At 47.3% G+C, this 25,052-nt stretch overlaps 1 protein-coding gene across 7 annotated transcripts in view; it reads right to left on the reverse strand.

Annotated features, from left to right (window-relative positions):
- LOC106566301 (arginine-glutamic acid dipeptide repeats protein) overlaps nucleotides 1–25,052 on the reverse strand; it is a 372,697-nt gene that overhangs the window by 62,895 nt on the left and 284,750 nt on the right. The window lies entirely within an intron of this gene.

Here is a 25,052-nt window from a genome sequence, read left to right on the forward strand (position 1 = left end):
AAATGTTGTGCACACATTTGTTTACATCCCTATTAGTGAGCATTTCCGCTTTGCCAAGATAATCCATCCACCTGACAGATGTGGCATATCAAGAAGCTGATTAAACAGCATGATCATTACACAGGTGCACCTTGTGCTGGGGACAATAAAAGGCCACTCTAAAATGTGCAGTTTTGTCCCACAACACAATGCCACAGATGTTCTAATGGGGCGTGCAATTGGCATGCTGACTGCAGGAATGTGCACGAGAGCGGTTGTCAGATAATTGAATGTTAATTTCTCCACCAGAATTTTGGCAGTACGCCCAACCGGCCTCACAACAACAGACCACGTGCAACCACGCCAGCCCAGGACCTCCACATCCTGCTTCTTCACCTGCAGAAATGTCTGAAAATCAGCCAGTATTTCTGGGTTACAGTTCTAATGCTGAGTTTGTACGTTTAAACGATTTGAACAGATATTGTTGGCGTGTTTTATCAATCTCCATTTTTAAAAGAAAATTCTGGGATCTGAGGTTGCAATCTTACAATCAGGAAACAGAGAACAATATTTTTCATATGATGTTTTAACTATTTCTGTCTGTAATAAAGGCCTTTCTGATTGGCTGAGCCTGGCTCCGAATAGGGTGGGCCTATGCCCTAACAGGCTCACCCATGGCTGTGCCCCTGCCCAGTCATGTGAAATCCATAGATTAGGAACTAACACATTTTTCAATTGACTGATTTCCTTATATGAACTTTAACTCAGTAAAATGGTTGAAATTGTATATTTGTTCAGTATAGATGACTGGGTGGAGCCCTAGAGAGCCTCTGGTCGGTGGAGGTCAACTGAAAAACGTTAATAGGAGCCGGAGCCCAGTGGAATGGAGCCCTGCTCTGACGCATGCTGCTGCAATCTGGCACGGCCCGGGTTCCTCCCCTGGCACGGCCCGGGTTCCTCCCCTGGCACGGCCCGGGTTCCTCCCCTGGCACGGCCCGGGTTCCTCCCCTGGCACGGCCCGGGTTCCTCCCCTGAGCGGGCCGGGTTCCTCCCCTGGCACGGCCCGGGTTTCTACTCAGCTCCCTCTAGCCTGTTGTGATGTGAGGACAGCTAAAGCTGGTTTTATGGGTTCTCTAGCCTCCACATTACATGCATGTAGCTACACTGACCAATCCACAACCTTCACTGTTGTCATAACTTCCCAGCCACTGCCTACCGTTAAAGCTACAGCCCTTCTTGAAATATATTCCGGTATTTGGGGTCAACACACACAGGACAGGCTGGGAGCAAGAGGGAGGAAGGTAGGGACAATGTGTGGAGAAATGTGTTGGCCACAGTAAAAGGAGACAAGTGAGAGGTAAAACCAGACATGGATTTTCTGCCAGTCATGTATGTGTTAGAATGCCACGCTGTTTTCATGTACACCAGCGTTTCCCAAACTCGGTCCTTGGGACCCCAAAGGGTGCACGTTTTGGTTTTTGTCCTAACAATACACAGCTGATTCAAATGATCAAAGCTTGATGATGAGTTGATTATTTGAATCGGCTGTATAGTGTATCGTGAGCAAAAACCAAAACGTGCACCTCTTGGGGTCCCCAGGACCGAGTTTGGGAAACCCTGACGTACATTAACCAGCGTTACAGAACCACAGAATGTTTACACACCCCCGGTCTGCTCTGGTCGGGGAATGAAGGAGAATTTCACAGAAGTAGCTAACCGGAAATACTCAGTTGCAAAAATTAAAAAACTGGGTAATCTGTGACCATTCAGACAAAAATAATAACTATTTTGCAACAAGTAAGCTACAATGTACATTTATTCAAAAGCTGCAGTGAAAAACTACACAACACTTTCATATAAGAACATCGTAATAACCCGGCCGCTCTGGTGAACACCGTAATAACCCGGCCGCTCTGGTGAACACCGTAATAACCCAACCGCTCTGCTGAACACCGTAATAACCCAACCGCTCTGCTGAACACCGTAATAACCCGGCCGCTCTGGTGAACACCGTAATAACCCGGCCGCTCTGCTGAACACCGTAATAACCCAACCGCTCTGCTGAACACCGTAATAACCCGGCCGCTCTGCTGAACACCGTAATAACCCGGCCGCTCTGGTGAACACCGTAATAACCCAACCGCTCTGCTGAACACCGTAATAACCCGGCCGCTCTGGTGAACACCGTAATAACCCAACCGCTCTGCTGAACACCGTGATAACCCAACCGCTCTGCTGAACACCGTAATAACCCAACCGCTCTGGTGAACACCGTAATAACCCAACCGCTCTGCTGAACACCGTAATAACCCAACCGCTCTGCTGAACACCGTAATAACCCAACCGCTCTGCTGAACACCGTAATAACCCGGCCGCTCTGGTGAACACCGTAATAACCCGGCCGCTCTGGTGAACACCGTAATAACCCGGCCGCTCTGGTGAACACCGTAATAACCCGGCCGCTCTGGTGAACACCGTAATAACCCGACCGCTCTGCTGAACACCGTAATAACCCGACCGCTCTGCTGAACACCGTAATAACCCGACCGCTCTGCTGAACACCGTAATAACCCGACCGCTCTGGTGAACACCGTAATGACCTCAACGCTCTGGTGAACACGTTAATGACCTCAACGCTCTGGTGAACACGTTAATGACCTCAACGCTCTGGTGAACAGTGTAACAACCTCAACGTTCTGGTGAACACGGTAATAACCTCAACGTTCTGGTGAACACAGTGTAACGACCTCAACGTTCTGGTGAACACGGTAACAACCTCAACGCTCTGGTGAACACAGTGTGTAACAACCTCAACGCTCTGGTGAACACAGTGTGTAACAACCTCAACGCTCTGGTGAACACAGTGTGTAACAACCTCAACGCTCTGGTGAACACAGTGTGTAACAACCTCAACGCTCTGGTGAACACTGTGTGTAACAACCTCAACGCTCTGGTGAACACAGTGTGTAACAACCTCAACGCTCTGGTGAACACGGTAACAACCTCAACGCTCTGGTGAACACGGTAACAACCTCAACGCTCTGGTGAACACGGTAACAACCTCAGCGCTCTGGTGAACACGGTAACAACCTCAGCGCTCTGGTGAACACGGTAACAACCTCAGCGCTCTGGTGAACACGGTAACAACCTCAACGCTCTGGTGGACACGGTAACAACCTCAACGCTCTGGTGAACACGGTAACAACCTCAACGCTCTGGTGAACACGGTAACAACCTCAACGCTCTGGTGAACACGGTAACAACCTCAACGCTCTGGTGAACAGTGTAACAACCTCAACGCTCTGGTGAACATGGTAATAACCTCAACGTTCTGGTGAACACAGTGTAATGACCTCAACGCTCTGGTGAACACAGTGTGTAACAACCTCAACGCTCTGGTGAACACAGTAACAACCTCAACGCTCTGGTGAACACAGTAACAACCTCAACGCTCTGGTGAACACAGTAACAACCTCAACGCTCTGGTGAACACAGTAACAACCTCAACGCTCTGGTGAACACGGTAACGACCTCAACGCTCTGGTGAACACAGTGTAATAACCTCAACGCTCTGGTGAACACGGTAACGACCTCAACGCTCTGGTGAACACGGTAACAACCTCAACGCTCTGGTGAACACGGTAACAACCTCAACGCTCTGGTGAACACGGTAACAACCTCAACGCTCTGGTGAACACGGTAACAACCTCAACGCTCTGGTGAACACGGTAATAACCTCAACGCTCTGGTGAACACAGTGTAATGACCTCAACGTTCTGGTGAACACGGTAATAACCTCAATGCTCTGGTGAACACGGTAATAACCTCAACACTCTGGTGAACACGGTCACAACCTCAACGCTCTGGTGAACACGGTAATAACCTCAACGCTCTGGTGAACACGTTAATGACCTCAACGCTCTGGTGAACAGTGTAACAACCTCAACGTTCTGGTGAACACGGTAATAACCTCAACGTTCTGGTGAACACAGTGTAACGACCTCAACGCTCTGGTGAACACGGTAACAACCTCAACGCTCTGGTGAACACGGTAACAACCTCAACGCTCTGGTGAACACGGTAACAACCTCAGCGCTCTGGTGAACACGGTAACAACCTCAGCGCTCTGGTGAACACGGTAACAACCTCAGCGCTCTGGTGAACACGGTAACAACCTCAACGCTCTGGTGAACACGGTAACAACCTCAACGCTCTGGTGAACACGGTAACAACCTCAACGCTCTGGTGAACACGGTAACAACCTCAACGCTCTGGTGAACAGTGTAACAACCTCAACGCTTTGGTGAACACGGTAATAACCTCAACGTTCTGGTGAACACAGTGTAATGACCTCAACGCTCTGGTGAACACAGTAACAACCTCAACGCTCTGGTGAACACAGTAACAACCTCAACGCTCTGGTGAACACGGTAACGACCTCAACGCTCTGGTGAACACAGTGTAATAACCTCAACGCTCTGGTGAACACGGTAACGACCTCAACGCTCTGGTGAACACGGTAACAACCTCAACGCTCTGGTGAACACGGTAACAACCTCAACGCTCTGGTGAACACGGTAACAACCTCAACGCTCTGGTGAACACGGTAACAACCTCAACGCTCTGGTGAACACGGTAACAACCTCAACGCTCTGGTGAACACGGTAACAACCTCAACGCTCTGGTGAACACGGTAACAACCTCAACGCTCTGGTGAACACGGTAACAACCTCAACGCTCTGGTGAACACGGTAACAACCTCAACGCTCTGGTGAACAACCTGTTGAGTGGTTACCAACCTGGGGGTTTTTGAAAGATTTTCATCCTTTAAAACAAAATAACAGTTGGGTGTATTAATGGAATTCTAAGCATTTTTACACTAGTTTATAACAGGCCTTTAATAATTTATTACAGTCACTGCTAAAATGGACTACATTCGACCGCCAAGATATGTTTAAAACAATTGTGTGGACCTCAAGCGCTTTTGAAGGTGTTTCACGGAACGGAAAAAAGGTTGAAAACCACTGCCTTTGAGGACATGCCATCTGAGTAAAACAATAACAATTCCAAAATATAGCAAATTAATTACAAGCTCTTTTTCTGTTAGTAGCTAACCTACCGCAGACAATACTGCTTATCGGAGAGTAGAGGAGGACAGCTTTAATGTTCTGTGGAAGACTGTAACATCTATCAGAGATGGGGCTGACTGTCCAGCTAGATGATTAGCATTATGAGTGTGGAAGTGAAGTGAGGCAGTTGATTAGCCAGCAGATGGAGCCAGCTACAACAGGAGAGAGAGACAGAGAGAGAGAGAGTGAAAGAGATGGATAGAGAGAGAGAGAGAGAGAGAGAGAGAGAGAGAGAGAGAGAGAGAGAATTATAAAAAATTATAATTGTAAATAGTAAAATAAAGAAAAACCCTTGAATGAATAAGTGTATCCAAACCCACCTCAGTGAACTAATCTATTGCGGAGGCCTTGGGGACAACACAGTCCAAGAAGAAGGGGGGTGTTGGGTAAGATGCATAATGCCTCTCACCAGAATGGATTCTCTCCTGTCATTTTGTGCACATTTATTGTTTCATAACTTCATTGTGTGAATTATCTGCGTTTGATTGTTAGTGCCTATCAATTCTCTATTATATATCCCCAGTAGTACATTTACCGTTTATTCCTATAACTTCTTATCTACAAATATTTTTGCTAGTTATGGTCATTTCTGTTAATGCATTGAATGTATTATTATTCCATTCTTTTGCCGTTCTCAATGTCAGAGTGGAACACATTGTTTACAGAGTGCACAACCTAAACTACACTTGTGAGAAACACGTTTTGATTTATTTCATTCCATTTACGGAGTCATCAATTAAGACATTGTCTTTTGTTTGGAGCTCCTGTCAATGTTGAGTAAGGACACGCACCTGATTACACATAGAAGTAGGTCTATAGGCTACCTGGCCTGATTACACATAGAAGTAGGTCTATAGACTACCTGGCATGATTACACATAGAAGTATGTCTATAGGCTACCTGGCATGATTACACATAGAAGTAGGTCTATAGACTACCTGGCATGATTACACATAGAAGTAGGCCTATAGACTACCTGGCATGTTTACACATAGAAGTAGGTCTATAGACTACCTGGCCTGATTACACATAGAAGTATGCCTATAGGCTACCTGGCATGATTACACATAGAAGTAGGTCTATAGGCTACCTGGCCTGATTACACATAGAAGTATGCCTATAGGCTACCTGGCCTGATTACACATAGAAGTATGCCTATAGGCTACCTGGCCTGATTACACATAGAAGTAGGTCTATAGACTACCTGGCCTGATTACACATAGAAGTATGCCTATAGGCTACCTGGCCTGATTACACATAGAAGTAGACCTATAGACTACCTGGCCTGATTACACATAGAAGTATGCCTATAGGCTACCTGGCCTGATTACACATAGAAGTAGGTCTATAGGCTACCTGGCCTGATTACACATAGAAGTATGCCTATAGGCTACCTGGCCTGATTACACATAGAAGTAGGTCTATAGACTACCTGGCCTGATTACACATAGAAGTAGGTCTATAGGCTACCTGGCCTGATTACACATAGAAGTAGGTCTATAGGCTACCTGGCCTGATTACACATAGAAGTAGGTCTATAGACTACCTGGCCTGATTACACATAGAAGTAGGTCTATAGACTACCTGGCCTGATTACACATAGAAGTAGGTCTATAGGCTACCTGGCCTGATTACACATAGAAGTAGGTCTATAGGCTACCTGGCCTGATTACGCATAGAAGTAGGTCTATAGGCTACCTGGCCTGATTACACATAGAAGTAGGTCTATAGGCTACCTGGCCTGATTACACATAGAAGTAGGCCTATAGGCTACCTGGCCCTGATTACACATAGAAGTAGGTCTATAGGCTACCTGGCCTGATTACGCATAGAAGTAGGTCTATAGACAACCTGGCCCTGATTACACATAGAAGTAGGCCTATAGGCTACCTGGCCCTGATTACACATAGAAGTAGGTCTATAGACTACCTGGCCCTGATTACACATAGAAGTAGGCCTATAGGCTACCTGGCCCTGATTACACATAGAAGTAGGTCTATAGGCTACCTGGCCTGATTACACATAGAAGTAGGTCTATAGACTACCTGGCCTGATTACACATAGAAGTAGGTCTATAGACTACCTGGCCTGATTACACATAGAAGTAGGTCTATAGACTACCTGGCCTGATTACACATAGAAGTAGGTCTATAGACTACCTGGCCTGATTACGCATAGAAGTAGGTCTATAGGCTACCTGGCCTGATTACGCATAGAAGTAGGTCTATAGACTACCTGGCCCTGATTACACATAGAAGTAGGCCTATAGGCTACCTGGCCCTGATTACACATAGAAGTAGGTCTATAGACTACCTGGCCTGATTACACATAGAAGTAGGTCTATAGACTACCTGGCCTGATTACGCATAGAAGTAGGTCTATAGACTACCTGGCCTGATTACACATAGAAGTAGGTCTATAGACTACCTGGCCTGATTACGCATAGAAGTAGGTCTATAGGCTACCTGGCCTGATTACGCATAGAAGTAGGTCTATAGACTACCTGGCCTATAGGCTACCTGGCATGATTACACATAGAAGTAGGCCTATAGGCTACCTGGCCCTGATTACACATAGAAGTAGGCCTATAGGCTACCTGGCCTGATTACGCATAGAAGTAGGTCTATAGACTACCTGGCCTGATTACACATAGAAGTAGGTCTATAGACTACCTGGCATGATTACGCATAGAAGTAGGTCTATAGACTACCTGGCCTGATTACGCATAGAAGTAGGTCTATAGGCTACCTGGCCTGATTACACATAGAAGTAGGTCTATAGACTACCTGGCCTGATTACGCATAGAAGTAGGTCTATAGGCTACCTGGCCTGATTACGCATAGAAGTAGGTCTATAGACTACCTGGCCCTGATTACACATAGAAGTAGGCCTATATTCTACCTGGCCTGATTACACAAAGAAGTAGACCTATAGACTACCTGGCCTGATTACACATAGAAGTAGGCCTATAGACTACCTGGCCCTGATTATGCATAGAAATAGGCCTATAGGCTACCTGGCCTGATTACACAGTAGGTCTATAGACTACCTGGCCCTGATTACACATAGAAGTAGGTCTATAGACTACCTGGCCTGATTACACAGTAGGTCTATAGACTACCTGGCATGATTACACATAGAAGTAGACCTATAGACTACCTGGCCTGATTACACAGTAGGTCTATAGACTACCTGGCCCTGATTACACATAGAAGTAGGTCTATAGACTACCTGGCCCTGATTACACATAGAAGTAGGTCTATAGACTACCTGGCCTGATTACACAGTAGGTCTATAGACTACCTGGCATGATTACACATAGAAGTAGGTCTATAGACTACCTGGCATGATTACACAGTAGGTCTATAGACTACCTGGCCCTGATTACACATAGAAGTAGGTCTATAGACTACCTGGCCCTGATTACACATAGAAGTAGGTCTATAGACTACCTTGCAATGCCAGGATTGTGGGTTCGATTCCCACGGGGGACCAGTACGGAGAAAGAAAATGGATGAAATGGATGCATTCACTACTGTAAGTCGCTCTGGATGAGAGCGTCTGCTAAATGACTAAAATGTAAATGTAAAATGATTACACATAGAAGTAGGTCTATAGACTACCTGGCCCTGATTACACATAGAAGTAGGCCTATAGGCTACCTGACCCTGATTACACATAGAAGTAGGTCTATAGACTACCTGGCCTGTGTAAAGATGTAAGCATATAAATGTGCCCATTTGGGGATCTGATAGTATTTCTGATTGGCTTAACTCACCACCACTAATGAGCTGTAGTAACTTTTCAAAGAAATGTTTTCTTCACCTCAAACAGCAATCAAACAAAGTCTGTTTTTACATCACATTGAGAATGACAATAGTTCCTCAATGTATTAGAAAAATCTTTCCAGCGCCCTCCCTCTCCCTTTGGAAAACCACTCAGCGTGAAAGGAGGAAAATGTCCTGCTCTGATCCAGTGGAAACGTCATAAAATAGACCTACCTAATTACTTCTTATCCCTTGATCAAATAGCCTACAGCTGTGTCTATCCTGAGCTCACTGGCGCAGGAAACTCTGAAAGCCCAGAATATTTGATATACAATGCAGTAAGTTTGCTAGTGAGAGCTTTGAGCCAGATCCAAGTTAACAGTTGATTCAAGGTTTTAAGTTCGTTGCAGACAGGCCATGCGTAGCCAATGTGATTTATTGTATTTTTACAAATTAAAAAAGATCAGGATATTAGAACCTGCAGGATACAATGTTTTTGTTTGTTGGCTTTATAGCTTTTTTATTTTACATAGATGTTATTGGCAATAGAAGTTGCTTTTTAAGTCTGTTTTATTTTCATTTAGACAGAATTATATAGATTGAGATACAAAGATGTCTTATAAATGAAATTAAACTGTTCCATGAAAAATGAGCTAAATGAAAACCATAACTGGCACACACAGACTGGTAGAAATGGCCAGATAAATGGTCATTCACACGCAGACTGGTAGAAATGGCCAGATAAATGGTCATTCACACGCAGACTGGTAGAAATGGCCAGATAAATGGTCATTCACACGCAGACTGGTAGAAATGGCCAGATAAATGGTCATTCACACGCAGACTGGTAGAAATGGCCAGATAAATGGTCATTCACACACAGACTGGTAGAAATGGCCAGATAAATGGTCATTCACACACAGACTGGTAGAAATGGCCAGATAAATGGTCATTCACACACAGACTGGTAGAAATGGCCAGATAAATGGTCATTCACACGCAGACTGGTAGAAATGGCCAGATAAATGGTCATTCACACACAGACTGGTAGAAATGGCCAGATAAATGGTCATTCACACACAGACTGGTAGAAATGGCCAGATAAATGGTCATTCACACACAGACTGGTAGAAATGGCCAGATAAATGGTCATTCACACGCAGACTGGTAGAAATGGCCAGATAAATGGTCATTCACACACAGACTGGTCGAAATGGCCAGATAAATGGTCATTCACACGCAGACTGGTAGAAATGGCCAGATAAATGGTCATTCACACGCAGACTGGTAGAAATGGCCAGATAAATGGTCATTCACACACAGACTGGTAGAAATGGCCAGATAAATGGTCATTCACACGCAGACTGGTAGAAATGGCCAGATAAATGGTCATTCGCACACAGACTGGTAGAAATGGCCAGATAAATGGTCATTCACGCGCAGACTGGTAGAAATGGCCAGATAAATGGTCATTCACACGCAGACTGGTAGAAATGGCCAGATAAATGGTCATTCACACGCAGACTGGTAGAAATGGCCAGATAAATGGTCATTCACACGCAGACTGGTAGAAATGGCCAGATAAATGGTCATTCACACGCAGACTGGTAGAAATGGCCAGATAAATGGTCATTCACACACAGACTGGTAGAAATGGCCAGATAAATGGTCATTCACACACAGACTGGTAGAAATGGCCAGATAAATGGTCATTCACACACAGACTGGTAGAAATGGCCAGATAAATGGTCATTCACACGCAGACTGGTAGAAATGGCCAGATAAATGGTCATTCACACGCGAGAAAAAGGTTGCAGGCTCCTCGTGTGGCTTATTATCGGCAACTTCAGGAGAGTAACGGCAGAATCTGAAACAGCCAATAGGAGCGGGAGGACAACGGTCGGGTCAAGTTGTTTTTCTTCTTCTGGTTATCTTCATCTCTGGCTACCTCGAGTCATGTGTGTCTTATTTCAGCGAACATTGAGCTTAAAGCATCAGACAAGCTCAATGAATATATAGTTGATATTATTAAAACACATTAGGTTGCATCTATATATTTCGACCAATCGACTATTGGTCGGCCAAGATTATTTTATTTCTTTGTTGGGGACAGCCCTAGTGTCTTCACCTAATCGCAACTGCAGTGAAAAACATTTTGGGAAGTTAAAGTACAGAAAGCCAGAAAGCCGGTCCAGGAAGAGAGACTGTTGGTTGACTGCAGTACAGTTCCAGTTAGTGTGCGATTTATTTAGTATGATGTATTTAAGGGCTTGTGACATAAAGCGGCATCAGTGACGTAAAGCGGCATCAGTGACGTAAAGCGGCATGTAAAGCCGCGGCATGTAAAGCCGCATCAGTGACATAAAGCGGCATCAGTGACGTAAAGCGGCATGAGTGATGTAAAGCGGCATGTAAAGCGGCATGAGTGATGTAAAGCGGCATGTAAAGCGGCATCAGTGACGTAAAGCGGCATGTAAAGTGGCATGAGTGACGTAAAGTGGCATGTAAAGCAGCATCAGTGACGCAAAGCGGCATCAGTGACGTAAAGCGGCATGTAAAGCGGCATGAGTGACGTAAAAGCGGCATGTAAAGCCGCATCAGTGACGTAAAGCGGCATGAGTGATGTAAAGCGGCATGTAAAGCGGCATGAGTGATGTAAAGCGGCGTCAGTGATGCAAAGCGGCATGTAAAGCGGCGTCAGTGATGCAAAGCGGCATGTAAAGCGGCATCAGTGACGTAAAGCGGCATGTAAAGTGGCATGAGTGACGTAAAGTGGCATGTAAAGCGGCATCAGTGACGCAAAGCGGCATCAGTGACGCAAAGCGGCATCAGTGACGCAAAGCGGCATCAGTGACGTAAAGCGGCATCAGTGACGTAAAGCGGCATGTAAAGCGGCATGAGTGACGTAAAGCGGCGTCAGTGACGTAAAGCGGCGTCAGTGACGTAAAGCGGCGTCAGTGACGTAAAGCGGCGTCAGTGACGTGAAGCGGAAATTAATTTCCTGGAGTGTATGGGCTCTGGCCCTGCTTGTGACTAACCTCAACGAGGCAACAGTAAACATGTCGTCCCCCACGAATGACGCAGCGCCCCCCTTGGGCCAATTGAGATATTGCGTGTGACTAATACATTTTAGCTAATTACTGTAGCTCCCGCATTGGGCCAATCGGTGTCATTTTGTAAACGCCCGGTCTCTATCGCAAGACGAATAATTTACAGAAGCTTCGTCAAAATGCGGTCTTGAGAAATCTCGTGTGACTAACGTACAGCCGGACGGAGACAGATCCAGAGTCCCCTCCACGATTTCATGGTGGGGGGAGGGACAATTAACACCCATCACTACACAGCAGCAGCCCCTCCCACCCCAGTCCCAATCATATCACCCACTTATCTCAGCCCCACTAATGTCCTGTTCACACAGCCTGGCTGTCTGGATATATATTGCTCAGTTGGCTGAGCTGTTCATACGGCAGAGTACTGCACACACACTCCTCCTCCTCTCCTCCCTCCCCCCACTTCACTCCTCTAATCCTCCCGCCTCACTCCTTCCTTTCCGTCTCTCTCCCTCCCTCCCTCCTTTCCCCCCTCTACATGTCGGCTCCGGTTAAAGGCTCCATTTCAGCTGCCGCCTGGGCTCTCCGCTCTCTTCCTCCATCTCTCTCTGTTCTCTCACTCTCTCTTCCTCCCTCCTTCATTCCATCTCTCCTGCCTCTCCAGCCCCGGCTAATAAATCATACACCAATCTGCTCCACCAATCGCTTTGCTCCGCTCTGCTTGGCCCTGCTCCCTCCCCCTCATTTCTTCTCTCTCTCTCCACTCTTCCCCTGCTCTCTCCCTCCCTCCCAGCCCCTGCTCCCATTGCTCCAGCCCGCTGTTGCTAGGCAACTCAGCGGGGGAGGAGGGGCCGAGCTGAGTGAGCCAAAGAGAGAGAGAGAGAGAGAGCAAGAGAAAAGAGAGGGGAGGATAGGAGAGGGGGAGGAAGGGTGGGAAGAAGACTAGCTACCAAATCACCAGCCGGCTGTGTGTGCTGAAACAACAAGGTTCTCTCTCTGTTAGAGTGTTCCAGAGAGAGGCTGGCGCTTTCACCCAGTCTCCCCCCCTCCGCTGCGTTTAACAGTACTCTATTGTGTGGCATTAGAGGAGAGGAGCGATAGAAAGGGAGGAGGAGAGGGAGAGCAAACAGCTAAAAAGGTCATTGTAACGTGTTCGTACTTCCTGCTTCAGAGCTGATTGTTATGAAGCTATGAAACGGGTGAAGATCATGCTGGCCACACACACAGAGGATACACACACACACACACACACACAGAGGATACACACACACACACAGAGGATACACACACAGAGGAGACACACACACACACAGAGGAGACACACACACAGAGGAGACACACACACACAGAGGATACACACACACACACACATCCTCTCCATGGCGACAAGACACCCCACATCCTCTCCATGGCGACAAGACACCCCACATCCTCTCCATGGCGACAAGACACCCCACATCCATGGTGACACAAACACCCCACATCCTCTCCATGGCGACAAGACACCCCACATCCTCTCCATGGCGACAAGACACCCCACATCCATGGTGACAAAACACCCCACATCCTCTCCACGGTGACAAGACACCCCACATCCATGGTGACAAGACACCCCACATCCTCTCCATGACGACAAAACACCCCACATCCTCTCCATGACGACAAAACACCCCACATCCTCTCCATGGTGACAAGACACCCCACATCCATGGTGACAAGACACCCCACATCCTCTCCATGGCGACAAGACACCCCACATCCATGGCGACAAGACACCCCACATCCTCTCCATGGTGACAAGACACCCCACATCCTCTCCATGACGACAAAACACCCCACATCCTCTCCATGGTGACAAGACACCCCACATCCTCTCCATGGTGACAAGACACCCCACATCCTCTCCATGGTGACAAGACACCCCACATCCATGGTGACAAAACACCCCACATCCTCTCCATGGCGACAAGACACCCCACATCCTCTCCATGGTGACAAGACACCCCACATCCTCTCCATGACGACAAAACACCCCACATCCTCTCCATGACGACAAAACACCCCACATCCTCTCCATGACGACAAAACACCCCACATCCTCTCCATGGTGACAAAACACCCCACATCCTCTCCACGGTGACAAGACACCCCACATCCTCTCCATGACGACAAAACACCCCACATCCTCTCCATGGTGACAAGACACCCCACATCCATGGTGACAAAACACCCCACATCCTCTCCATGGCGACAAGACACCCCACATCCATGGTGACAAAACACCCCACATCCTCTCCATGGTGACAAGACACCCCACATCCTCTCCATGGTGACAAAACACCCCACATCCTCTCCATGGTGACAAGACACCCCACATCCATGGTGACAAAACACCCCACATCCTCTCCATGGCGACAAGACACCCCACATCCTCTCCATGGCGACAAGACACCCCACATCCTCTCCATGGCGACAAGACACCCCACATCCTCTCCATGGTGACAAAACACCCCACATCCTCTCCATGGCGACAAGACACCCCACATCCTCTCCATGGCGACAAGACACCCCACATCCTCTCCATGGCGACAAGACACCCCACATCCTCTCCATGGTGACAAAACACCCCACATCCATGGTGACAAAACACCCCACATCCTCTCCATGGCGACAAGACACCCCACATCCTCTCCATGGCGACAAGACACCCCACATCCATGGTGACAAAACACCCCACATCCTCTCCATGGTGACAAGACACCCCACATCCTCTCCATGGCGACAAGACACACCACATTCTCTCCGTAGATTGCCTACATATTGAAACAAGAACCTCAGCAATGCTACAAACATCTGAATAAAAACATTTCTCAACATAGATTTCACCGTAGAGAGAAACAGATATTCCAACAGAACGTTATTATTGTTCAGTATACTAGACACTACTAGTTTAGCTTATACTGTATTTCTTACTCCTTCTATAGACGCCAGTCAGGACATTCCTTCCTGACAACAGTTACTATACTGAACAAAAATATAACAGATCAACATCAATGTAAAATAAAACAATTTCAAAGATTTTACTGAGTTACAGTTCACAAGGAAATCAGTCAATTGAAATATTCATTAAGCCCTAATTTATGGATTTCCCATGACTGGGAATACAGATATGTATCTGTTGATCACAGACAGCAAAGCAACAAAAAAAAGGTAGGGGCGTGGATCAGAAAACCAGTTAGTATCTGGTGTGACCACCATTAGGCTCACGCAGCGCGACACATCTCCTTCACATAGAGTTGATCAGGCTGTTGATTGTGGCCTGTGGAATCTTGTCCCACTCCTCATCAATGGCTGTGCGAAGCTGCTGGATATTGGCGGGAACTGGAACGCGCTGTTGTACACGTCGATACATGTCTGGTGAGTATGCAGGCCACAGAAGAACTGGGACATTTTCAGCTTCCAGGAATTGTATACAGATCCTTATGACACGGGGTATCTTGTTATCATTATCATTCTGAAAAGCGAGGTGATGGCGGCAGATGAATGACACGACACTGGGCCTCAGGATCTTGTCACGGTATCTGTGTGTATTCAAACTGCCATCGATAAAATGCAATTGTGTTCGTTGTCTGTAGCCTCTACCTGCCCATAACATAACCCGACAGCCACCATGGGGCACTCTGTTCACAACGTTGACATCAGCAAACTACTCGCCCCACACCAGGCCATACACGTTAGTGGTGGACGGGTCATATGTTTGTTCACCCGCAATTGCTAACAAACCCATCCGCAACCACCCGACTAGATGTGATAAAGTGAAAACCTGAGGCTCGTACCCAACCCTAACCCGCTAACATAGAAAATGCACTGTAGGCTACAGTCAAAGATGGCAGGACAATTCTTTGACAGGGGGGTGCAGGATTTTTTGCCTGATTTTTAGATATGTTTCTGCTTGTAATTTATGACATTTTGGTAGGCTATTTGTTAGTCAAACGATCTATAATTAGATCCATGCAGCTTCTCTTCTGTCATTATATGTTGCCCTATAAGAATAAACAAACCATTGCTCAACAGAATGTCATAAATGGATAGAACGAATGATGTCATAAATGGATAGAATGAATGCTTCAATCTAGTTGACGTCGTTGAAGTTCTTTGTCATCTTTCACGGAGCAAAGACATTTAGAGACTGGCGAAAAAATACAATAAAGGAAAAATGTAAAAAAATGTAAAGATTTTCTGTGCAAAATGTCCAAATGACATCAGTTTCTTAAAAAAAAGAAGTTTTACATTTATTTAACTCGGCAAGTCAGTTAAGAACATATTCTTATTTACAATGACGGCCTACCCCGGCCAAACCCTAACGACGCTGGGCCAATTGTGCGACGCCCTATGGGACTTTTCCTGCTCAAACCGCGAGCAACACCTGTCAAACTCAGACATTTCTCTCAAAACAGGGATGTCGAGCTGCACGGGACTAGTATTAATCAGAGGACTTTGGAGTTTGCCAAAAAACAGTAGGTTATTCTGGTTAGTCAATCTCCAGATTTCAGTTTCCATTTAACCATCTAAACAGTAGACTACAGATCCCTTGACATCCCATATAGGCCTATTTGAAGTCCGTCTTGTGACTGTGGAAGTTGTATAGAGCCTCATAAACATAACATAACATAGCTGCTATCATCATCTTTTAACATTTCACCAAACATGACTTTTCTAGCCCTCTCTTCTGTTTATTTTCAACTCTCCTTTTGCAGCTTTTGTCTTATTGAATGAAACTCCGGTAATGTCCTTTTTGCCTACGTGGATTGATGTTAACTTTTTCCTGCCCGTTCCCAAAGGCATTATTTGGCGATTGGCTGTGTAGGCTATTTGGCAAGCGTACAACATGTAAATATCTGCATGTAGCTCAACTCCAGTCTTGAAAAGAAATTACATGAAATCACACTTATGCATAATAGACTACAAAGTTATTGGCAAGTTTGTAGGCTAAACCAGACAAAGGCATTCATCACTGATCAAGGAGCGGGCAGCAGCTACGTAGGCAGCTGAACAGCAGCTACGTAGGCAGCAGAGCGAGGATCAGCTATGTAGGCATCAGCGGGGACAGCAGCTACGTAGGCAGCAGAGGGGACAGCAGCTACATAGGCGACAGCAGCTACGTAGGCAGCGGAGGCGACAGCAGCTACGTAGGCAGCGGAGGCGACAGCAGCTACGTAGGCAGCGGAGGGGACAGCAGCTACGTAGGCAGCGGAGGCGACAGCAGCTACGTAGGCAGCGGAGGGGACAGCAGCTACGTAGGCAGCAGAGCGGACAGCAGCTACGTAGGCAGCAGAGGGGACAGCAGCTACGTAGGCAGCAGAGGGGACAGCAGCTACGTAGGCAGCAGAGGGGACAGCAGCTACGTAGGCAGCAGAGGGGACAGCAGCTACGTAGGCAGCAGAGGGGACAGCAGCTACGTAGGCAGCAGAGGGGACAGCAGCTACGTAGGCAGCAGAGGGGACAGCAGCTACGTAGGCAGCAGAGGGAACAGCAGCTACGTAGGCAGCGGAGCGGAACAGCAGCTACGTAGACAGCGGAGGGAACAGCAGCTACGTAGGCAGCGGAGGGGACAGCAGCTACGTAGGCAGCGGAGGGGACAGCAGCTACGTAGGCAGCAGAGGGGACAGCAGCTACGTAGGCAGCAGAGGGGACAGCAGCTACGTAGGCAGCAGAGGGAACAGCAGCTACGTAGGCAGCAGAGGGAACAGCAGCTACGTAGGCAGCCGAGGGAACAGCAGCTACGTAGGCAGCGGAGGGAACAGCAGCTACGTAGACAGCGGAGGGAACAGCAGCTACGTAGACAGCGGAGGGAACAGCAGCTACGTAGACAGCGGAGGGAACAGCAGCTACGTAGGCAGCGGAGGGGACAGCAGCTACGTAGGCAGCGGAGGGGACAGCAGCTACGTAGGCAGCCGAGGGAACAGCAGCTACGTAGGCAGCGGAGGGGACAGCAGCTACGTAGGCAGCCGAGGGAACAGCAGCTACGTAGGCAGCCGAGGGAACAGCAGCTACGTAGGCAGCCGAGGGAACAGCAGCTACGTAGGCAGCAGAGCGGACAGCAGCTACGTAGGCAGCAGAGTGGACAGCAGCTACGTAGGCAGCAGAGCGGACAGCAGCTACGTAGGCAGCAGAGCGGACAGCAACTACGTAGGCAGCAGAGCGGACAGCAGCTACGTAGGCAGCAGAGGGAACAGTTAGCTACGCAAAAAAATATACAACCTCGACTCGCCTACAACCTCGACTCGCCTACAACCTCCTGGCTGTATTTGGCTTGCAATTTTCATCCATCAGCTGGTGACAGTGAGAGAGCTAAGACTTCCAGCATGGCTGGAAAATGGACGCTACTACCCATCACTCTCATACATCACATAGCCATGTTGATAGAGCTCCTTCTGTTGGTCAATAGATTATTAGCAGCTTCAAACCTAGTATGTTTTAATAATAGCTGTGGTGGTGGTGATGATGGTTATGGTAGTGGTGGTGGTAGATGTAGTAGTAGTGGTGGTAGTAGTAGTAGTGGTAGTGGTGGTTGTAGTAGTGGTAGTAGTAGTGGTAGTGGTGGTGGTAGTGGTGGTTGTAGTAGTGGGTGGTAGTAGTAGTGGTGGTAGTGGTGTAGTAGTGGTAGAGGTGGTAGTTGTGGTAGTAGTAGCAGTAGTCGTAGTAGTAGTGGTAGCGGTAGTAGTAGTGGTGGTAGTAGTAGTAGTAGTGGTGTTATTAGTGGGGGTAGTAGTGGTGGTGATAGTAGTAGTAGTAGTAGTAGTAGTAGTAGTAGTAGTGGTGGTGGTGGTGGTGGTAGTAGTAGTAGTAGTGGTGGTGGTGGTGGTGGTGGTAGTAGTAGTAGTAGTGGTGATAGTAGTAGTAGTGGTGGTGGTAGTAGTAGTAGTGGTGGTGGTAGTAGTAGTGGTGGTGGTAGTAGTGGTAGTGGTGGTGGTAGTAGAAGTAGTAATAGCGGTAGTAGTAGTGGTGCTGGTAGTGGTGGTGGTAGTAATAGTAGTGGTAGTATTTATATTTATGCTGCAGTAGTTTATGTGTCGGGGGGCTAGGGTCAGTCTGTTATAGCTGGAGTATTTCTCCTGTCTTATCCGGTGTCCTGTGTGAATTTAAGTATGCTCTCTCTAATTCTCTCTTTCTTTCTCTCTCTCGGAGGACCTGAGCCCTAGGACCATGCCTCAGGACTACCTGGCATGATGACTCCTTGCTGTCCCCAGTCCACCTGGCCGTGCTGCTGCTCCAGTTTCAACTGTTCTGCCTGCGGCTATGGAACCCTGACCTGTTCACCGGACGTGCTACCTGTCCCAGACCTGCTGTTTTCAACTCTCTAACAGCAGGAGCGGTAGAGATACTCTCAATGATCGGCTATTTAAAGCCAACTGACATTTACTCTTGAGGTGCTGACTTGTTGCACCCTCGACAACTACTGTGATTATTATTATTATTATTTGACCATGCTGGTCATTTATGAACATTTGAACATCTTGGCCATGTTCTGTTATAATCTCCACCCGGCACAGCCAGAAAAGGACTGGCCACCCCTCATAGCATGGTTCCTCTCTAGGTTTCCGCCTTTCTAGGGAGTTTTTCCTAGCCACCGTGCTTCTACATCTGCATTGCTTGCTGTTTGGGGTTTTAGGCTGGGTTTCTTTACAGCACTTTGAGATATCAGCTGATGTAAGAAGGGCTATATAAATACATGTGATTTGATTTGATTAGTAGTAGTGGTGGTAGTAGTAGTGGTGGTGGTGTAGTGGTAGTGGTAGTAGTGGTGGTGGTAGTAGTGGTAGTGGTGGTGGTAGTGGTAGTAGTAGTAGTAGTGGTGGTGGTAGTGGTGGTGGTGGTGGTAGTGGTAGTAGTAGTAGTAGTAGTAGTGGTGGTAGTGGTAGTAGTAGTAGTAGAAGAAGAAGTAGTGGTGGTAGTAGTGGTGGTGGTAGTGGTAGTAGTAGTAGTAGAAGAAGTAGTGGTGGTAGTAGTAGTGGTGGTGGTGGTAGTGGTGGTGGTAGTAGTGGTAGTAGCAGTAGTAGTGGTAGTTGTGGGGGTGGTAGTAGTAGTAGTGGTGGTGGTGGTGGTGGTAGTAGTAGTAGTAGTAGTAGTAGTAGTAGTAGTAGTAGTAGTGGTAGTTGTGGGGGTGGTAGTAGTAGTAGTGGTGGTAGCAGTAGTAGTGGTAGTTGTGGGGGTGGTAGTAGTAGTAGTAGTAGTGGTAGTTGTGGGGGTGGTAGTAGTAGTGGTGGTGGTAGTAGTAGTGGTGGTGGTAGTGGTAGTAGTGGTAGTGGTAGTAGTGGTGGTAGTAGTAGTAGTAGTAGTAGTAGTAGTAGTAGTAGTGGTGGTGGTAGCAGTAGTAGTGGTAGTTGTGGGGGTGGTAGTAGTGGTAGTTGTGGGGGTGGTGGTAGTAGTAGTAGTAGTAGTAGTGGTGGTAGTAGTAGTAGTAGTGGTAGTGGTAGTAGCAGTAGTAGTAGTAGTAGTAGTAGTAGTAGTAGTGGTGGTAGTAGTGGTGGTAGTAGTGGTAGTGGTGGTAGTAGTAGTAGTAGTGGTGGTAGTAGTAGTAGTAGTGGTAGTAGTAGTAGTAGTAGTAGTAGTAGTGGTGGTGGTAGTAGTAGTAGTGGTGGTAGTAGTGGTAGTAGTGGTGGTGGTAGTGATGGTGGTGGTAGTAGTGGTGGTGGTAGTAGTGGTAGTAGTGATGGTGGTAGTAGTGGTAGTAGTGGTGGTGGTAGTCGTGGTAGTAGTGGTGGTGGTAGTAGTAGTAGTTATGGGGGTGGTAGTAGTACTAGTGATGGTGGTAGTGATGGTGGTAGTAGTGGTGGTGGTAGTAGTGGGAGTTGTGGGGGTGGTAGTAGTGGGGGTGGGTAGTAGTAGTAGTGGTGGTAGTAGTAGTAGTAGTAGTGGTGGTAGCAGTAGTAGTAGTGGTGGTAGTAGTAGTAGTGGTGGTAGTGATGGTGGTAGTAGTAGTGGTAGTGATGGTGGTAGTAGTAGTGGTAGTAGTGATGGTGGTAGTAGTAGTAGTGATGGTGGTAGTAGTAGTAGTAGTGGTGGTAGTAGTAGTAGTAGTAGTATTAGTAGTAGAGTAGTAGTAGTAGTAGTAGTAGTAGTAGTAGTAGTAGTAGTAGTAGTAGTGGTGGTAGCAGTAGTAGTGGCAGTTGTGGGGGTGGTAGTAGTAGTAGTGGTGGTGGTAGTGATGGTGGTGGTAGTAGTGGTAGTAGTGATGGTGGTAGTAGTGGTAGTAGTAGTAGTGGGAGTTGTGGGGGTGGTAGTAGTAGTAGTAGTTGTGGGGGTGGTAGTAGTAGTAGTGGTGGTGGTAGTGATGGTGGTAGTAGTGGTAGTAGTGGTGGTGGTAGTAGTGGGAGTTGTGGGGGTGGTGGTAGTAGTAGTAGTGGGGGTGGTAGTAGTAGTAGTAGTTGTAGTTGTGGTGGTGGTAGTAGTGGTAGTTGTAGTAGTGGTGGTGGTAGTAGTGGTAGTAGTAGAAGTAGTGGTGGTGGTAGTGGTAGTAGAAGAAGTAGTGGTGGTGGTAGTGGTAGTAGAAGTAGTAGTGGTGGTGGTAGTGGTAGTAGTAGTAGTGGTAGTAGTAGTAGTAGTAGAAGTAGTGGTGGTGGTGGTAGTAGTAGAAGTAGTGGTGGTGGTGGTAGTAGTAGTAATAGTAGAAGTAGTAGTAGTAGTAGTAGTGGTAGTGGTGGTAGTGGTGGTGGTAGTAGTGGTAGTTGTAGTAGTGGTGGTAGTAGTAGTGGTGGTAGTAGTAGTAGAAGTAGTGGTGGTAGTAGTGGTGGGGTGGTAGTAGTAGTAGTGGTGGAAGTAGTAGTAGTAGTGGTAGTTGTGAGGGTGGTGGTAGTGATGGTGGTGGTAGTAGTAGTGATGGTGGTAGTAGTGGTGGTGGTGGTAGTAGTAGTAGTAGTGGGAGATGTGGGGGTGGTAGTAGTGGGGGTGGTAGTAGTAGTAGTAGGAGCTGCGGGGGTGGTAGTAGTGGGGTGGTAGGTAGTAGTAGTAGTAGTAGTGGTAGTTGTGGGGGTGGTAGTAGTAGTGGTGGTAGTAAGGGGGTGGTAGTAGTAGTAGTAGTGGTGGTAAGGTAGTGGTGGTGGTTGTGGGGGTGGTGGTGGTAGTAGTAGTGGTGGTAGTTGTGGGGGTGGTAGTAGTAGTGGGGGTGGTAGTTGTGGGGGTGGTGGTAGTAGTGGGGGTGGTGGTAGTTGTGGGGGTAGTAGTAGTAGTAGTAGTGGTGGTAGTTGTGGGGGTGGTAGTAGTAGTAGTAGTAGTGGTAGTAGTAGTGGTGGTAGTAGTGGTGGTAGTGGTGGTGGTAGTAGTAGTGGTGGTGGTGGTAGTAGTAGTGGTGGTGGTAGTAGTGGTGGTAGTAGTGGTAGTTGTGGGGGTGGTAGTAGTAGTAGTGGTGGTGGTGGTAGTAGTAGTGGTAGTTGTGGGGGTGGTAGTAGTAGTGGTAGTTGTGGGGGTGGTAGTAGTAGTGGTAGTAGTGGTAGTGGTGGTGGTGGTTGTAGTGGTGGTAGTGGTGGGGGTGGTAGTAGTAGTGGTGGTAGTAGTAGTGGTGGTGGTAGTAGTAGTGGTAGTAGTAGTAGTGGTAGTAGTGGTGGTAGTAGCTTTACATTTACATTTAAGTCATTTAGCAGACGCTCTTATCCAGAGCGACTACCCCCACAACTACCCCCACCACTACCCTCACAACTACCCCCACCACTACCCCCACCACTATATATATATATATATATATATATATATATATATATATATATATTATATATATATATTTTATGGAATTAGCACATTTACATAAATATTCAGACCCTTTACTCAGTACTTTGTTTTAGCACGTTTGGCAGCGACTACAGCCTCGAGTCTTTGTGGGTATGACGCTATAAACTTGGCACACCTGTATTTGGGGAGTTTCTCCCATTCTTCTCTGCAGATCCTCTCAAGCTCTGTCAGGTTGGATGGGGAGCATCGCTGCACACCTATTTTCAGGTCTCTCCAGAGATGTTCGATCGGGTTCAAGTCCGGACTCTGGTTTGGGCACTCAAGGACATTCAGAGACTTGTCCCAAAGCCACTCCTGCATGTTCTTGGCTGTGTGTTTAGGGTGGTTGTCCTGTTGGAAGGTGAACCTTCACCCCAGTCTGAGGTCCTGAGCTCTCTGGAGCAGGTTTTCATCAAGGACCTCTCTGTACTTTTCTCCGTTCATCTTTCCCTCGATCCTGACTAGTCTCCCAGTCCCTGCTGTTGAAAAACATCCCCACAGCATGATGCTGCCACCACCATGCTTCACCGTAGGGATAGTGCCAAGTTTCCACAAGATGTGACGTTTGGCATTCAGGATAAAGAGTTCAATCTTGGTTTCATCAGTTAGGTGCCTTTTGGCAAACTCCAAGCGGGCTGTCATATGCCTGAGTGCTGCAGAGAATATATGTGACTATTTCAGATTATTGTAGGGAGAATATGTGTGACTATTTCAAAAAGCAGTGAAAAGGTGGCAGAGATGAGACCTGTGGGTTAGAGTTAGTGAAATGAGAGGTAGCAGAGATGAGACCTGTGGGTTAGGGTTAGTGAAATGAGAGGTATCAGAGATGAGACCTGTGGGTTAGGGTTAGTGAAATGAGAGGTAGCAGAGATGAGACCTGTGGGTTAGGGTTAGTGAAATGAGAGGTAGCAGAGATGAGACCTGTGGGTTAGGGTTAGTGAAATGAGAGGTAGCAGAGATGAGACCTGTGGGTTAGGGTTAGTGAAATGAGAGGTATCAGAGATGAGACCTGTGGGTTAGGGTTAGTGAAATGAGAGGTAGCAGAGATGAGACCTGTGGGTTAGAGTTAGTGAAATGAGAGGTAGCAGAGATGAGACCTGTGGGTTAGAGTTAGTGAAATGAGAGGTAGCAGAGATGAGACCTGTGGGTTAGGGTTAGTGAAATGAGAGGTAGCAGAGATGAGGCCTGTGGGTTAGGGTTAGTGAAATGAGAGGTAGCAGAGATGAGACCTGTGGGTTAGGGTTAGTGAAATGAGAGGTAGCAGAGATGAGACCTGTGGGTTAGGGTTAGTGAAATGAGAGGTAGCAGAGATGAGACCTGTGGGTTAGAGTTAGTGAAATGAGAGGTAGCAGAGATGAGACCTGTGGGTTAGAGTTAGTGAAATGAGAGGTAGCAGAGATTAGACCTGTGTTCTATGTAGCAGCAGCTGCAGGGAAAGAGAGGGGAAGAGATAGAGGGGGAGAGAGATAGACGGAGAAGGTGGCGAGAGAGTGAGGGAGGGAGGTAACAAGTGACCCTGCAGACAGGCTGATTCTGTCATCTCCACAGCCCCCCACTGTCACTTGTATGCCCACTTCAAAAGGCAGAAGGGAGGAAGAAAAGAGAGCAGGAAGAAATAATGAGGCTCGTCCTGGAGGGTGAGAGGAGTATTTAAAACGAGGGAGCAGCCAGGCCAATAGGGTCGATGTCTGAGCGTGTGTGTCTGCATCAAGGTCGGGGTAAATTTACACCTGTCCCTCAAGGCTGTGTGTGGGGCTGCAAAAGACCAAATGGAAATCACATCACTTCACTGGGAGTGAAGGGGGGGAGGGAGGGAGGGAGAGAGGGCGAGTTGAAGGGAGAGAAGGAGGGAGGCTGGGAAGGAATAAAGGAGTGAGCAGGCAGTGTCCTTGGATGGTTAGGTACTGACTGAGTGGCTAGGTGGCTGGCCGGGCTATGGACACCATAGGGAGGGCTCAGAACCTTACAACAGACTACCTCCTGCCTACCTCCTCAGGCAGCAGGAAAACATATCTGGCTACTCTCTGCAGAGGGCGCCTATGCAATAAGAGGCCTGCGAATGGCCTGTGAGAGAACTGCGAGCTCGCCTCAGTGGCGTGGCGAGAACTGACCCCCTGACACCACACACGGATCATCTCAGCATGGCCTGACTTTTTCCACATTTTGATACGTTACAGCCTTATTCTAAAATGTATTACTTTTATTTTATTTTTTTGCTCATCAATACCCCACAATGACAAAGCGTAAACACATTTTTAGAAATGTTAACAGAATTTATAAAAAATGTAATAGAAACAGAAATACCTTATTTACATAAGTATTCAGACCCTTTGCTATGAGACTAGAAATTGAGCTCAGGTGCA

Source organism: Salmo salar, chromosome 13 (genome assembly GCF_965601325.2).
Source record: "Salmo salar chromosome 13, fSalSal1, whole genome shotgun sequence".
Taxonomy (NCBI): Eukaryota; Metazoa; Chordata; class Actinopteri; order Salmoniformes; family Salmonidae; genus Salmo; species Salmo salar.